Source organism: Balaenoptera musculus, chromosome X (genome assembly GCF_009873245.2).
Source record: "Balaenoptera musculus isolate JJ_BM4_2016_0621 chromosome X, mBalMus1.pri.v3, whole genome shotgun sequence".
Taxonomy (NCBI): domain Eukaryota; kingdom Metazoa; phylum Chordata; class Mammalia; order Artiodactyla; family Balaenopteridae; genus Balaenoptera; species Balaenoptera musculus.
The window spans coordinates 77016349-77032648 of record NC_045806.1 but is presented as its reverse complement, the minus strand read 5'-3'; positions in this window follow the sequence as shown (position 1 = coordinate 77032648).

Below are 16300 nucleotides of genomic sequence, written 5' to 3'. Positions count from 1 at the left end.
AATGTCAATTTTCCCCAAATGGGTCTGTAGGTTTAATGCAATTCTTATCAAGATCAGAGCAAGGATTTTTGGAGATGTAAACAAGCTTATTCTAAAATATATATAGAAAGGCACAGGACCTAGAAAAGCTAAAATAATTTTGAAAAGAAAAATCAAGTGGGAGGTATTATCCACTCTATATTAAGGCCTATTATGTAGTTATAGTGATCAAGTGCAGGATTGGTATGGAAGGATAGACAAAAGATTAATGGAACAGAAAAGTAACTCAGAAATAGACCCATTCAAATGTCCAAATGACATTTGACAAGAATGAAAGAATGAAAAAACGATTCAATGAGGAAAAATAACCTTTTCTACAAATGGTCATGGAGCAATTAAAAAATTCCAAATGGATTACAGACTTAGATGGAAAAAGGAAAACTATAAAATTTTTGAAAGATTATGGGAGAAAATCTTCATGATTCAGAGCTAGGCAAAAAGTTTTTAGACTTGACACCAAAAGCATGATCCATAAAAAGATAAGTTGATTAATTGGACTTCATCAAATATTTTTTAAAACATATATTTAAACATATTTTATTAAAAACATTTTTCCTTTGTGAAAGGCCATGTGAAGAGGATAAAAAGACAAGTCACAGGTTTGGGGAAAACATTTGCAATCTACATATCCTACAAAGGACTTGTGCCTAGACTACATAAAGAATTCTTGAAACTAAACATTTATAAGAACTATATTAAAAATAAGTGAAATACATGAACAGACATTTCACTAAAAAGCATATGTAGATGTAAAATAAGCACATTAAAATATGTTCCACAACATTAACCATCAGGGAAATGCAAATCAAAAACTACAATAAAATATCATTACACATTTATTAGAATAGCTAAAATAAAAAATAGTGACAACACCAAATTCTGGCACATCCAGATACAGAGAAACTGGAGCATTCATACATTGTTAATATGAAATGATAGACCCATATAGGAAAAATTTGGCATTTTCTAATAAAACTAAACATGCAATTACCATATGATCCAGAAATTGACTCTTGGGCATTTATCCAAAGAAATGACAACTCATGTTCACACAAAAGCCTGTACATAAATGTTCATAACAGCTTTATTTGTAAGAGCCAAAATTTTCAGAACTCATTCAACTGGTGAATGGTTAAACAAGATGTGGTGCATGCATAACATGGAATACTACCTCAGCAATTAAACTATTGATACATACAAATAACTACTCAGCAATTTAAAAAAGTAAACATACTAATTCAACTTTGTTGAATTGCCATGGAGTTATGTGGAGTGAAAAAATCAATCCCAAAAGGTTACATACCATATTGTTTCATTTATATACATTTTTAAATAACAAATTTTAGAAATGGAGGACAAATGGATGTTTCTAGGGGCTAGGGACAGGAGGGAGGGGAGAGGAGGTGGGTGCAGTTATAGAAGGGCAATATCAAGGATTCTTTTTGACTGAATTGTTCAGTATCTTAACTGTGGTGGTGGATTCAGAAACTTCCAGGTGTGATAAAATGTTGTAGAACTAAATACAAACATACACACAAACACATGCACACCTCACAAATGAGTACAAGTAAACCTGGTGAAATCTCAATAAGATCACTGGGTTTTATTAATGTCAATATTCTGGTTGTGATATTGTTGTATAATTTTGCAAATGTTACTACTGGGAAAACCAGGTCAAAGATAACACAGTGGATTTCTCTATTGTGTATTATAACTGCATGTGAATCTATAATTATCTCAGTAAAAATTTCTTTTCCTTCTTCTTTGAAGAAAATAAATCTCAATTTCTAGTTTTAGTGTTAATGGTGGAAGGTTAAAAAAAAGAAAGAATTATACGGAAGAAAAACCATCTAGGGAAATATTGAAAAAGTCATCCTCCTTTATGTATGTAAAGCAATTAGCATTGTGTCCTCTTGCAACACAGAGTGAGTACTCAATAAATGTTACCTACTGTGCACAATGACCCTACCTCAGTGAGGGAAGGATTATTCCTGAAAGTCTAATTTGGAACTCTGAACATTTTTTTCCATAGAAACTTTGTTAAACATAATATAATGTTTTGTGCTACAATCTGTTTAGAACAATACTTAAGGGACCTTAGAAGTTAAATAAGATTTTATGGGAGTGCTGTAAATATCTATCTGCCATATTAAATATTCCCTAGAAGAAAAATAATTAATTTTCAAACAAATTAAATGCAAATGAACTTTACGCCCTTCTCACAAATTGTAAATTATTATTATATTTACGGGTATTTAAAAAATATTTTATTGTAGTGCAAATATAATTTTCATATCCAAATATATATATAAACTTTATTTCAAGAATTATCTGTACCACAGTCATTATTTACATTGCCAAGAAAAATCTGATCTATCTTTAAAGAATGCACGAATTATTTTTACAAATATAATTTTTAACTGATTTTCTTTCCATGTATTTCTATTCTCTATTTGTTTTCAATAATTGCACTCCTTCCCTTTTTTCAGCTCCTTCAAATCAAGACTCTGATGTCTATGAACAAAGTGTCTAGATCTGAAGAGAGAAATTATTTCATAAAAAGCTATTGAATATTAGGAAAATCTGAAAAAAAATAATTAAGAGATGAATGTGCAGACACCAAAATAATTAATGGGAATATTGTGATGAAAATCCAAGTTAAAGTTAAAATAAGCAATACCTTAAAATTCTGCTTGTGATTATTTCACTTTGAGGAATGTGTAAAGGAGAACAAATTCAAGTGTTTTTTTTTTTTTAATGACCTGCAGGTATCATAACAAAGCAAAATAAACACTCTATACTAGTCATTGCTTATATGGCCTAAAGAATATTTTAGTTACTAGTACTAAACTTTATCTCATTAAGCAATATAAAAGAGTTGACTCTCTAACAATTGGGCATCTACTTCTAATTAGGGTAATTTAAATTTAAGTAATCCAGTTAAAACTTGGCCCTTGATTCTGATATAACAGCATTGCAAGTTATGCATCAAATAGAAGCAGGCCCTACTTCTAGCAGAAGGAATGGAGGGAGAGATGGTAGGTAGCCTAAAAACACTCACAATTTTAAGACTCATATCCTGCTAGTATGCCAGATTCCTTGATACCTAACTGGCATGCATGCTGGTTTTGAAGATCCCATTTAGATGAGTTAGGAATGACTGTTTACTTCTCCCCTTAATACTTCTAAATAACTGTAAAGCCAACTAGAATTGTTATTAGTCAACATAATGTATAATCTCGCTTAGGGAAGGAATGATTCATATGCATACCTCTGTTTTAATTGAGTAGATAAATTGTCTTTGACTAAAATGTAACAAGTTTAGTATATCTACTAAGATAAACATACTAACATAATGTTAATTTGAAAACAACAGGAAACACAAGTACAGATGGATCAGAGAATTAGAAAGGAATTTGAAATTTACAGTTTTCCTTTTATTGTGCCATTAATATACATTGGGTAGAATTATTTTTATCATAGCAACTGATTTAAATTTTGATACTACCAGAAACTACCAGTTTAACGTACTAAACTAGGTTGATTCTTTATATGTTCTTTTTTTTCTTTCTCAAGATAGAGTTTGTTTTTGTGTGACAATTAAAGAATTATTAATGCATTTACAGATTTTCCCTTTCAATCTCCCTTATTCATACCAAACCCATCCCTCCCCCAGGAAAATCCCTGTGTTTGCCTATAATGTTAAGCTTTGGGACACTTTGTGCAAACAGGATAATGGGTGAAGAAAACACATGAGTGAAGTCCAGAAGTACTATAATGGCCTGTAAAATAATATACTGAGGTACAATTGACAGGAAGAGGAGTAGACTAAAATTTTTAAATTTATAGTAATTCTTGGGAAAGTTGAGGTAGTAGTGGATATAGAGGAGTTTGGAAAATAGCATTGTGAAGAGTTAGACACTGAGATGAGAGATGAATAATTTTAGTACATTTAGATGTGTGTCATGCACATGCATTCCTCTGAAATTATTCAATGATGATTTAAATTGTTTTCCAGGACTTTGTAGTCATTGACATTGGGTTTCCGTCTAATGTCACATGATAGGGTTGACCACAAGGACTCACACAGATTTGGATTATGCATATTTTAATTTATGCTATTTTTTAAATATTTTTAAAGTATGGAAGTCATACCTGCTCATTCTACTAAGTGAAAATAATACAGAAATATAGAAAGTCAAAGTTGAAGGAAATACATATTCTCATACAATTCTGATAGGAGTGTAAAATGTTAAAACTATGTTAGCCTCTTAACATGATGAAAACCATTGTATAAATTGTACTATATAATACTGAAAATGATTAAATGATGGATTGACATGGATAAATCTACAAAGCATGATAACCAAAAAATGTTGCAGAAAAGTATGCCTTGTATGATAATGAAGGTGGTAGGCAGCCACTGGGATCACCTCTAATGATTCCCACCTCCTGATATTTATGTCCTTGTGTAATCCTCTCCTCATGAGTGTGGGCTGAAATTAATAACTTACTTCTAATGAATAAGAAAGACTCTGGCTTTGGTCTTGCCTGCGCTCTCTTGCTCTCTTACTTGGTAGCTCTGATGGAAGTCAGCTTCCATGTTGTGAGCTGCCCTATTTGGAAGTCCATGGGTCAAGAAACATAGTGGGGGTGTGATGGTTAATTTTATGTGCTAACATGAGGGGACTAAGAGAAGCCCAGATAGCTGGTAAAATATTATTTCTGGGTGTATCTGTGATTGCGTTTCTGGAAGAGATTAGCATTTGAATCAGCAGACTGAGTAAAGAAGAGTGCCCTCACCAATGCGGGTGAGTATCACCTAATCCATTGAGGGCTTGAATAAAACAAAAAGGTGGAAAAAGGGACAATTTGTTTTCCTTGCTTGAGCTAAGACATTCATCTTCTCCTGCCCTCAGACATATGCACTCTTGGTTCTCAAGCATTTGAACTCAGCCTGAGACTTACACGTTTGGCTTCCCTGGTTCCCAGGCCTTCATACGTGGACTGAATTACAGCACTCACTCTCCTGTTCTCCAGCTTGCAGAGAGCAGATCATGGGACTTTGTGGTCCATAGTGATGTGAGCCAATTCCTATAATAAATGTCCTCATATTTCTATCTATCTCTGTCTATCTATCCTATAGGTTCTGTTTCTCTGAAAAACCTTGACTAATACAGGAGGTTTCTGGTCAATGACCAGTGAGGAACTGCGACCCTCAGTTCAACAACTCAAAAGGAACAGGATTCTACTAACAACCATGTGAATGAACTTGAAGGCAGATTTTCCCTCTGTTGAGCTGTCATGTGACACCGCAGCTGTGACCAATATCTTGATTGCAGGCTTATGCGAGACCTTGAGGCAGAGGCACCCAGTCAAGCCACGCCTAGATTCCTTATCCACAGAAACTGTGAGATAATAATTGTTTGTTCTTTTAAGTCACTAAGTTGTAGGGTAATTTGACATACAGCTAAGATAACTAATATAATATCATTTTTGTAAAATTTAAAAGCACAGTACATTACATTTTATGGACACGTGAAAAAAACACGAATAGGAATAATGACAACTTTTGGATAATACTTCTTAAAATAGGAGAAGGGAAAGGTGGTGAGTGGGGGTGGTCAATGGCAAGGCATAAGTGAGTTTCAACTGTAACTATAACATTTTGTTTACTAAAAAGTATTTTAGAAGTAAACGTATTAAATATAGGTGGTAGGTAATTGGAGTATTATCTCATTCTCTGTTTTTTCCACTATATTTTGGAAATACTTCATAAGTTAAAAAACAACAGTGAAAACAATGTAAATATTCTAAATAATTTATGTTTATAAAAACGTATCATCCTATACTATTATTTTCTTTAACTTGATTTTGTACTTACAAATTTAAACTGGATATTTTATAATGATATTCTGTTTTATAGTTGCAGAGTGGTCCATTATGTGGAGGTACCATAATTCAGACATCGAAACAGATAGGCATTTTTATTGCTTCCAATATTTTATTAAAATATTGTCTCTGAATATTATTTGCATTTGTACAAATGCTTGCTCAGAAAAAAATTGGACAAATGGATTTTATAATTCAATGGTTTTGTGGAATTTACATTTTAATTAATATTTCTATGGTTCTGAATATGCTCCATAAACTTATGCTTGTACCAACATTATATAAATATGCTCTTGCTAGCACTAAATTTTTTTTTATATTTTAAATCTTCGAAAAAGTGAAGAGAACTTGTTTTGATTTGCATCTGTTTGATTAGTAAATTTGATGTTTCTTTTCTTATGTTTGTGAACAATTTACAATTCTTCTTTTGTTAATTCTTGTTGTGTTTACTTATTTTAAATGAGGTATTCATTTTTTACTGGTTTATAGATCTTCATATATTATAGACACGACTCTTGTTTGTCACATATATTTGTAAATGTATTTCCCAGTTTGTTACTTATTCTCTAAATTTGTTTATAGTGTCTTCTTTCACATAGATTAAAAAAAAAATTCTGCATTCAAACTTGCCTAAATTTCTTTTTAAAATTTTTAATCTTTGAATCATGTTTATGTACATATCCTCTAATATTTTCCTTTAAAACTTTAACAATTTTTTAAATTATTCTTTTGGTTTACATTTAGATCTTTCCACCATCTGGAATCTATTTCTGGAAATGGTGATGTAAGCTAAATATTTCACTGTATTCTTTTTCCAAATGGTTAATTATTCTAACATAATTTACTGAATAATTCATCCTTTCTCTCCAATTACCTGAAATATTACCTTTTCTATATAAATTCTTATTTATGTTTTATTTTGCTTCTGGACTCTGTTCCATTTATCAATTTTTCTACTTCAGTTCAAAACTCTTGAACCTTAGAGATTTAAAGTAAGTTTTGATATATTTTTGTGAAAGTCCTAAAATTTTTTTCCATAAATTGCTTATCTATTCCTACACTTTCATTAAGCTATTAATTCAATAAATATTTGAATTTCTAACATGTATCAGGCACCGCATTAGGTGTTAAAGTAGTGAACAAGCTAGATGTGGAAATTTCTATATAGTTATCTGGTTAATATTACATTAGTTAATTTTCATTTGGTTCCTAGCATAGAGCCTTGCACATCATAGACAGTCAAATATATATCAAATAAAGAAGGAACTTTTATTCATAAGTGAGACAAGGTTATTGTTAACTTTTTTTCTAAATTTATCATGTTTTATTATCAGCATTACTCTAGATTCATAAATGAATTTGGGTGGTTTCCTTCTGTCTCTAGGCTATGAGCTGGTTTAAATAACATATGAATTATTTATTACCTGAAAGTTTGGTAGAATTTATATTCACTTTAATCTAGTCCCACAATTCCAGTTTTGGGAGTAGGTCTTTGACAATTTTTCACAAATGTAGCTGATTGGGCAGAGTTCATAACCAGCTCCACTATTTATTAACTCTGTGTTCTTGGGAAAGTATTTCTTCCTTATCTCTAAAATGCAGAGAATTATAGTATTAAGCTTACAGGATCCTTTTGAGGATTAAATATGTGAAAAGCACTTAGCAAGTGTTTGGAAAAAAGTAATTTTCTTTGTGACTTATATAGATGATCACTATTTGAAATGTGCCATAAACATTTGAAGACAATGCACATTTTCTGTTTAAAAAATACCAGATAGATAGATAGATCTAGAGCTAGATATGCTTTTGCCAGTATCTATTCTACAACTGAATGCATCTCTTCATACAATTTTTGGCAATTAAAACATCCTAGAACACTGAGAAATTATTCTTTTTATGTGGAAGTCTGCATTCTTTTTTAAAGTATATTTCAAAAGAATTTTTTCAAAGCTTTCTCCTTTTTCTTTCTGTGAAGCCTCTTAACAGGTTGATCCATTTGACCTGAATTGACAATTTGAATTTTCTCTTTTGAGCGAATATACTGATATATCCAGCGATTTTAATTTTGTATTCTATTCCAGATCAATAAGCCATAAACTGGGGGCCTATAGTTTGGTACAGTGGATTTACTTTCATGTTCACCAGAGTCCCCATAATCACTTAATATTTTCCACCCAAAGGGCTTCACATAGTTACATTTCCCAATTGTTTTCTGATGAGTTTGCTACTTCTGGTCTAAGTGAATCGGTGTTTTTAATGGGTGTGAGCTCCTTCCAAATGTATATAAATTTATTTTTCACATCCTTCCCTGAAACAGATGATCAGTAGATGAAATCTCTTCCCTTATACACTCGGGAATGAATAGAATGGGCCGACTAGGGCAGGTGGAAGCTTTAAGGGTATTTGCTTCACTCAGGTATTGATGGGACTGCACATTATTCCTTGCAAGCCTGGAGGCTTTTCCACAAATAGTTATAAATGCCTGTAGATGGCTAACTAAACAAGAGGGCAGGATGAGTCATTTTCCAGCAAGTGTATGTGTGTGGTTTGGTGTGAACTGCTGTATGTCTATTCCAGGAGGAGTAAAGATCAGGAGTAGACAGGCCTCCTCTTGCTATGTGACTGGGAATAAAGTTTCCCAAATGAGACACTTTTGAAAAGTCTCATCATGCAGTTTCTGTAGCTTTCTTATTTAGAAGAGCTGCTACTAGGAGTATGAGAGATGGGACGCTTTCTAAGGGACCTATCTCTCTAAGTGACTTCATATAACTATTCTGATTCATTCCCAGGATAAATATAGGTGTACAGAAATATTTCCACATGCTTTGCTGTTGGCTACAGGAGTAGAACTTTTTATAGCTGCTGTTCACAATGCAGAGTAAACTTTGAGGCCTACAGTTAAGAAACTAAGTGTATTAGGACATTCTGCAAAACAAAATTTTGTCTCTTGAGGTATTAACCTTAAACCATACAAAACTGCAGCAGATTTGAGATTACACTTATTTTCAATATACCCAATTCAAATTCTTAGATGGGACTCCCTTCTAATGCCAAATACTTTTGCTTTTCTTTTCCCTGTTCAGAGAATACCTCAGGTATGGTGGGTGTTTTCCCAGTTTTATATGTAAATAGAGACAGATGGAAAAATATATGTAGATATAGAAATAAACACCTAGGGTCAACTCTGTAAGCTTTTGTTACCTAAAAATTCAGAACTAGGTTTAAATGGTTCAAAAGATTTATTTGCTTAGCATTTGTTATTGTCTACTAAACAGCCTTGAAAATAATGAGAGTAGTGAGTGGTGAATGCTTGCTTGCCCCTTAAGCCATAGTGAATAAACTACACCAAAAAAACAAGCAAGAATCTCTAAATGTAGCTCCAGGTTCCTCCAGCCTGTTAGCTCCTGATTCCTTGTCCTTCCTCTATGCTTTAGGACAAATGATGCTGCCGAGAAAGACATTGTAACTCCTTGAGATGATTTTAAAGCAATAGCATATAAACTGTTTCTAACCTGTTTTATTACGAGAGTATTGCCAGTTCCTCAAGAGTTGATCAAGCTGGAAAGAAGGGAATATCCATTTTCAAAGTCTGATTGTAAACAATTTTTACCTCTAAATAAAAATAATCTCTGGAAAATCTTAGGCTAACTTAAAATAAATCTGTGGGAACTGGGGTAAGGGGAAATGGGGAAGTTTGTTGCTCAATGGGTATAAAGTTACAGTTATACAAGATGAATGAGTTCTAGAGATCTGCTGTACAACATAGTGTCTATAGTTAACAATATGTTATTGTGCACTTAAATTTTTGTTAAGACAGTAGATCTCATATTGTGTTATTATTGCAACAACAAAAATAAAGATAAATCTACAAAACTGTAAATTCTACAAAAATTCATATGGTCTTTCCTAGATGTATGATGAGTATATGACAATGCAAAGATTGAATCTAGATTATAAGGATATGATAAATAAAGTCATATGTCTTCGTTGACTATTTTTCATGATCCTTTGAATGTTATCATTTGTATAATAGTTTGTATTTTTTCAGAGAAAAGGATTAAATATGTTTGCTTTAATTAATTTTTTTCATATTTTTGGAAAGAATTCAAGTAAGGCAACTTATGTAGCAACCAGAATAAATAAATGAAAGACAGAAGTCTAGGGTATGAAATTCAAATATGGCAATATCTAACAAAATGTGAAGAGCTACTTAAGAAACAATTTTGCTTTGGACAAAATTCATCTTTGTCAATAGTTTTATTTTTTCATATAAGCAAAAATTTTATTTTAATTTTCCTTTTCAAATTTAGTTCTACAAAAGGTCAGGCAGAATGTAGAAGGAATAACCCACTTATATGTTCATTTATATCTACTAATGCATCAATGCACAAATAAAGCATATAAATATTAACTAATTGACTAAAATAAAGCTTTTTACATAATCGGTTTGAAGGTGCATTGTTTCAACTATCTATTGCTAATAACAGCTTAATGATACAAAACAACATTAATATATTATTAATTATTGTTATTATTATCATCACTTATGGTTCAGAGGGTTGATTTGGATCAGGTAGACAATTCTTTTTGTGGGCCTCCCAGGTTACAATCAGTTGATGACAAGGGCTGGAGTCATTTAGAAGGCTTCCTCACTCACATGTGTGGCAGTTGATGCTGGCTGCTGCCTGGACCTCAGTGATGGCTGTCAGCAGATGTATCTTGACAAGGATTCTCAATGTGGCTTGGGCTTCCTTATAGCCTGGCAGCTGACTTCTGGTAGTTACTATCCCATGAGGAAAACAGGTAGAAGCTCTATTTTGTTGTCAAAGATATGAACTCTTATCAAGAATATAACCTATTCTTGAACCTCATATACAGTAACATTACTTACACTATATGTAATATCACTTCCATCAGGCCAGTAAGGAAGGCCCACTCAAGTTCAAGAGGAGGGAATATAGTTCCTATTTCTTGATAGAGTTGTTTGTGAGAATCTGGAAGAGCATGTGGGACTGTAAATATTGTTGCAGTCGTTGGAAAATACTATCTGCTATAGGAATCTAAGGAAAATAACATAAGAGAGTAGTTAAGTACAGTTCAGTCTCTGACAATAACCACAAGTATAAGCTTAGGTAGGTAAATTTTTCTACCTTTCTAAGGCATGGTTTCCTCATCTACAAAGTGGGGATAACAACTTCTAATTCATAGGGCTAATGTGAGGGTTAAATGGGATAATGCATTTAAAGTGCTTGGCACAATGTGGATGCTTAATAAATATTAGCTACTACTACTATTATTATTATTCATTATTATTGCTATTGTATGACATGGAGCCACTCTATCCAATAGCATTTTCTTTATTAATAGAAATGTTCCGTATTTTCATTGTTCAGTATGGTAGCCTTTAGCCATATATGGCTATGGAATTCTTTAAAGATTACTAGTGCAATTTATGAACAGAATTTGAAAATTTTATTAAATTTAAAATAGTCACTGTTGGGAGAAGATTTTCAATGGGCCTCTTGAGTTTCTACATCTCTTGTGAGGGAAGTACTAACTGTCTCTTGTTCTGAACTAGCTTTTCAAGGATGTCTGTATAGAGAAGAGCCTTGGTAGCGTCTCCCTCCAGAGAAAAAAGCAGGCATACTTAAAGCCCATTATAAAAGATTTGAGTTCCGTAAACTCAAAGTTCATCATCTATAATACATCCCATTGTGTATGCAGGTTTCAGATGGCTTTTTTTGTATCACCCTGTGGGAACTGAGGCTCAGAAAACCAGTGCAAACTATGGTACTCTTGCTACTGCTATTGCTGTGGGTAATGAACTACCCTTGTCTCGGATCCAGGAGTTTTAGAAAGCTGAATAATATTCTATTGTATGTATATGCCACATTTTCTTTATCCATTCATCTGTTGACAGACATTTAGATTATTTCCATATCTTGGATATTGTTAATAATGCTGCAATGAACATGGGAGTGCAGATATGTCTTTCAGATCCTGATTTTAATTATTTTGGATAAATACCCAGAAGTGGGATTATATTCAAGTTCACTGATTCTTTTTTCTGCTTGGTTAAGTCTGTTGTTGAAACCCTCTAGTGAGTTTTGCAGTTCAGTTATTGTATATTTCAGTTCCAGAATTTCTGTTCAGTTCTTTTTTATAGTTTCTCTTTGCTGATATTCTTATTTTATTCATGTATTGCTTTCTTAATTTTGTTTAGTTGTGTATCTGTGTTCTCTTATAACTCATTGAACTTCTTTAAGATGATTATTTTGAATTATTTGTCAGATGATTCATATATTTCCATTTCTTTGGGGTCAATTATTAGACATTTTTGCTGTTGTTGTTCCTTTATTGTATCATGTTTCCCTGATTCTTTGTGTTCCTTGTAGCTCTGCTTTGATGTCTGTACATTTGAAGAAACAGCTGCCTCTTCCGGTTTTACAGACTGGTTTTGACAAGGAAAGACCTTCACCAATCAGCCTGGCTAAGCATTCTGGGAGCCACTCAAACCTTTTCTATGAATGTATCTTCCTTGAACTTGTGCATGTAGATTGTGAATTAGAGTGATTTACTGGCTTCTTTCTTCCTTTCTTTCTTTTTTTTTCAAGACTCTATAATCTCCTGCTTCTCTGTCCTTCTGGTGTCTGACTGCTATACTGTAGGCTAGGACATTAGAGGCATGCTGTACTTCTCTCTCACCTTCCTTGTGGAGGAGTCTTAAGATCTGCCCCTTTTCCCAATTTTGCAGAGCAGTGCTGAGAACAGCAAGCCACTCTTCACTCTTCCTTCTTATCAGTTGCCTCCATAAACCTAAGTTGGTTCCATCAGGGTCCTGTGTGAGGGGTGACAGAAACGAGCCTCTTGGGCAGCCTAGTGAAAGGCCAGAATGTTGGAGGCATTCTCCACTCCTCTCCTCCCTCCAAGGGGAGAAGTTGCAGGTTCTTTACTTGATTGCAATCTCACAGAGCAGTGCCAGCCACAGCAGGCTGTCTGCCCCATTTCCTTTTTTCTTAACTGCCCCCTGGCATCTGAACTATGCCAGTTTTATCAGCACTACATATGAGGCAAGACAGAAACCAACTTCTCCAGCAATGCATGTAAACACAAAGATATTTGAGGCATGTTCCATTCTATCTTTTCCCTGATTGGAGAAGTTGCAGGCCAAGGTTTTCTCTATGTACTGAGCTGTGCAACTTGAGGAAAGGGCTGGCTCAAGTTAAATAAAACTACTCTTCTTTCTCATTTCAATGTGGCTGTTCTTTGTTTTGTGCTCATCTGGAGTACTGCAACTTCCTAACCGAATTTAGGCCTCTCATAAAGGTATTTTGGTCCGTATGTTATTGTTAAATTGGTGTTTCTGTCAGGGAATGAGGACTAGGCCTTCCTTTTTTGCCATCTTGCTGACATCACTCCCTTGTTATTTTAATTGATGACTTATAGTCCAGTTTTCCTCAAAAGTCAGAATCTACTCCAAAGGTAAGAATCAGGAACTAAAAACTATTTTGAAGCTATGTATAGGTTGATGGGACTTGCTTACTGATGAGCTTAGTGAGAGCTTTCTTTGATTGGACTGAGATTTGGTCATTATGTTGGTGGATGCCCACATGTTAGAACTTGGAAATTTTCACTCTGGGATAGTTCAATTTATTTTGATTAGAAAAACTGATTGTATCTGGAAGACAGATTTTGGGAGGTAACACTTCTTTTTTAGGAGAGGGAGAGCAAATGGGAAATTTACTTGTCAGTATTCAGTCTTTCAATCAATTTCCCATTTTCAGTCACATATTTTTTTCTAAAACTCTTTTATCTAGTAGAAAATGTAACAATAGGCACTGAAGAACTCCAAAAAGGTTGAGTATATAGAAAGAGCACACATGATGGTGTGGAACTTGTCTACCTGAAAGAGAAATAGAAGATTATGCCCACAGGTGCTTCAATAACTTCTTCAATTATAGATGTGATCCTAGGCACTCCAAGACATTTTCTAATTTTGAATAACTTTGTAAAATTTGTGTAGGTTTGCAGAATTTGCTGTGAAAGAAAGGGTTGTTCACAAATTTGAAAGAAAGAATGAAAAGAGAGACAGAGAATCTTTACAGAAATGGGATTCCTATCATGGAAGAAATAGTATAAGCCTGTCCTGTAAGCTGCAGATAATAGACCTTTTAAAGGATGGCAGAACTGTTTTGTGTAAATGTAGATACTGAATTATAATTATAATAGCACTAGCTACTATTATTGGTTGTCAAGCAATATGATTTGCATTATTCAAATAATGTAATCTCCACAGTAACCCTCTATTTTACTATAACACAAAAAACTTATAATTCTGATGTTATTTTTGTCTTCAATATAGTGGGATAATTTTGTAACTAAAACAGATTAAGCAATTAACTAATAACAACATAAGCTCCATTAAAATACACTTAGCGTATCCATTCCATAGACTGAGGGCCTGGGGCAAAAAAAAGAGACTACACATTATAAAAGTAGGTTACCTCTAATCCTAGATTCCTATAAACTAATGTAGCTCTGGTCTCTCATAAGTGTGACAGACTGAATCAAAGCATTGTTGTTAATATGTAGCATTTTCAGAAAGCCAGTTTTTAAGTAGTCATTGTAAACCACCAAGAAGTAATAAATATCACTTAATACAGAGAGTTATTACATAGTCATGGCAATCTTGATTGAAGTGTGACTAAAGGTATGGAATGGGATGCTTTGGAATCTGACCTCTTGAGGTTCAACCTAGCACAGTAACCTTTTAATGTCAAGATAACTGACTTTCTACTCTGCATTTGATGCAAGATTTCCAATTTATAAGACATTCTTTTCATTTTAATTCATAAAGAATGCACTGTTAAATGTTTCATGTAAGAACCTGACTGGTACCTTGTAAAAGTATAGGTTAATGTGAAGAGTGATCCCTTTTGTTACTTTTTGAATAGAATATTCAAAATATTCAATTTGAGTATAATTTGTATAATTTTAGTTTCTTTGAATAATTCAGATGCATTCATTTATTCTTGATTAGTGAATCAAGATCTGAAAAAGAATATATTTTACTTTATGACATGTAGCATTAATAATTTATTACTTCACTCACAAATCTTTCTTTCAGGAAAGCAGTAGGAAATATTCAGGGAAAGTAATACTCAAAATCATAGATGTACTAATGCCAGGTAGCCACAGCATGATATGAAGAGCAATCCTGATGGATCTGAATAAGAGAAGTTAGTGTTCTGACAAGCACAGCCATATAAAAATACACCTTTTCTATGATTTTAGAATGAAATCTTTTCCCTGGATTTTATCTAGGTACCTATATCTGGGTAAAATGTCTTTGAGATTAGGGTTTATCCTCATAGCACTCTCAGACACAATTCAATGTTGCTATGCCTTCCTAATATTTTTCACAAAGTTCTACTTCTATGACTGATCAGTCACACTAAATGAAAAATAGCCAGTTTGGTGCTCTTAGATACCTTAGAAAACAACTACAGGACCTCTATAATGAACAGATTATATTGAATTCCATCATTAAGATATGGAGTCTCAACAAGTCACATGTGCCATAACCCCTTCCCAATGTGTTGCCAAATATTTGCCAAAGTGTAAATTTTATTTTTGTTACAACTGAGAATATGTATTTCATGGCAAAATCTGTCAGAAGAAATATTGAGCTGAGCAGTTGTAAGATACAACATAAGAAGGAAGAAGTATAGCAAATATCAAGCTGTTGTCAGATGAAAATCTTTTATTCCATGAAACGCTAGTGAAATTTGTCTCATGAGTGTATAAAAGGGTAAGGTCAAGTCAGTAAAAAGCTGTAATGATTTAACTAAAGTGAACACAAAAGTGAATAGAGTGATCAATGTTGATGATATTGTGTACCTTCTGAGTCAATGTTATACTGTAGTAATGATTATTTTATAACTACTGTTGATTTGTGATTGTTTTGATACTTTTAATTTCTACAATTCTGTCACCCAAACTTCTAACATTTTTTTTTTAAGAAATTCACGTTCTTTTATTTATTTATTTATTTATTTATTTATTTATTTATGGCTGTGTTGGGTCTTAGTTTCTGTGTGAGGGCTTTCTCTAGTTGTGGCAAGTGGGGACCACTCTTCATCGCAGTGCGCAGGCCTCTCACCATCGCGGCCTCTCTTGTTGCGGAGCACAGGCTCCAGACGCGCAGGCTCAGTAATTGTGGCTCACGGGCCTAGTTGCTCCGCGGCATGTGGGATCTTCCCAGACCAGGGCTCGAACCCGTGTCCCCTGCATTGGCAGGCAGATTCTCAACCACTGCGCCACCAGGGAAGCCCCAAACTTCTAACATTTTAAATATATTGTGAGGTNC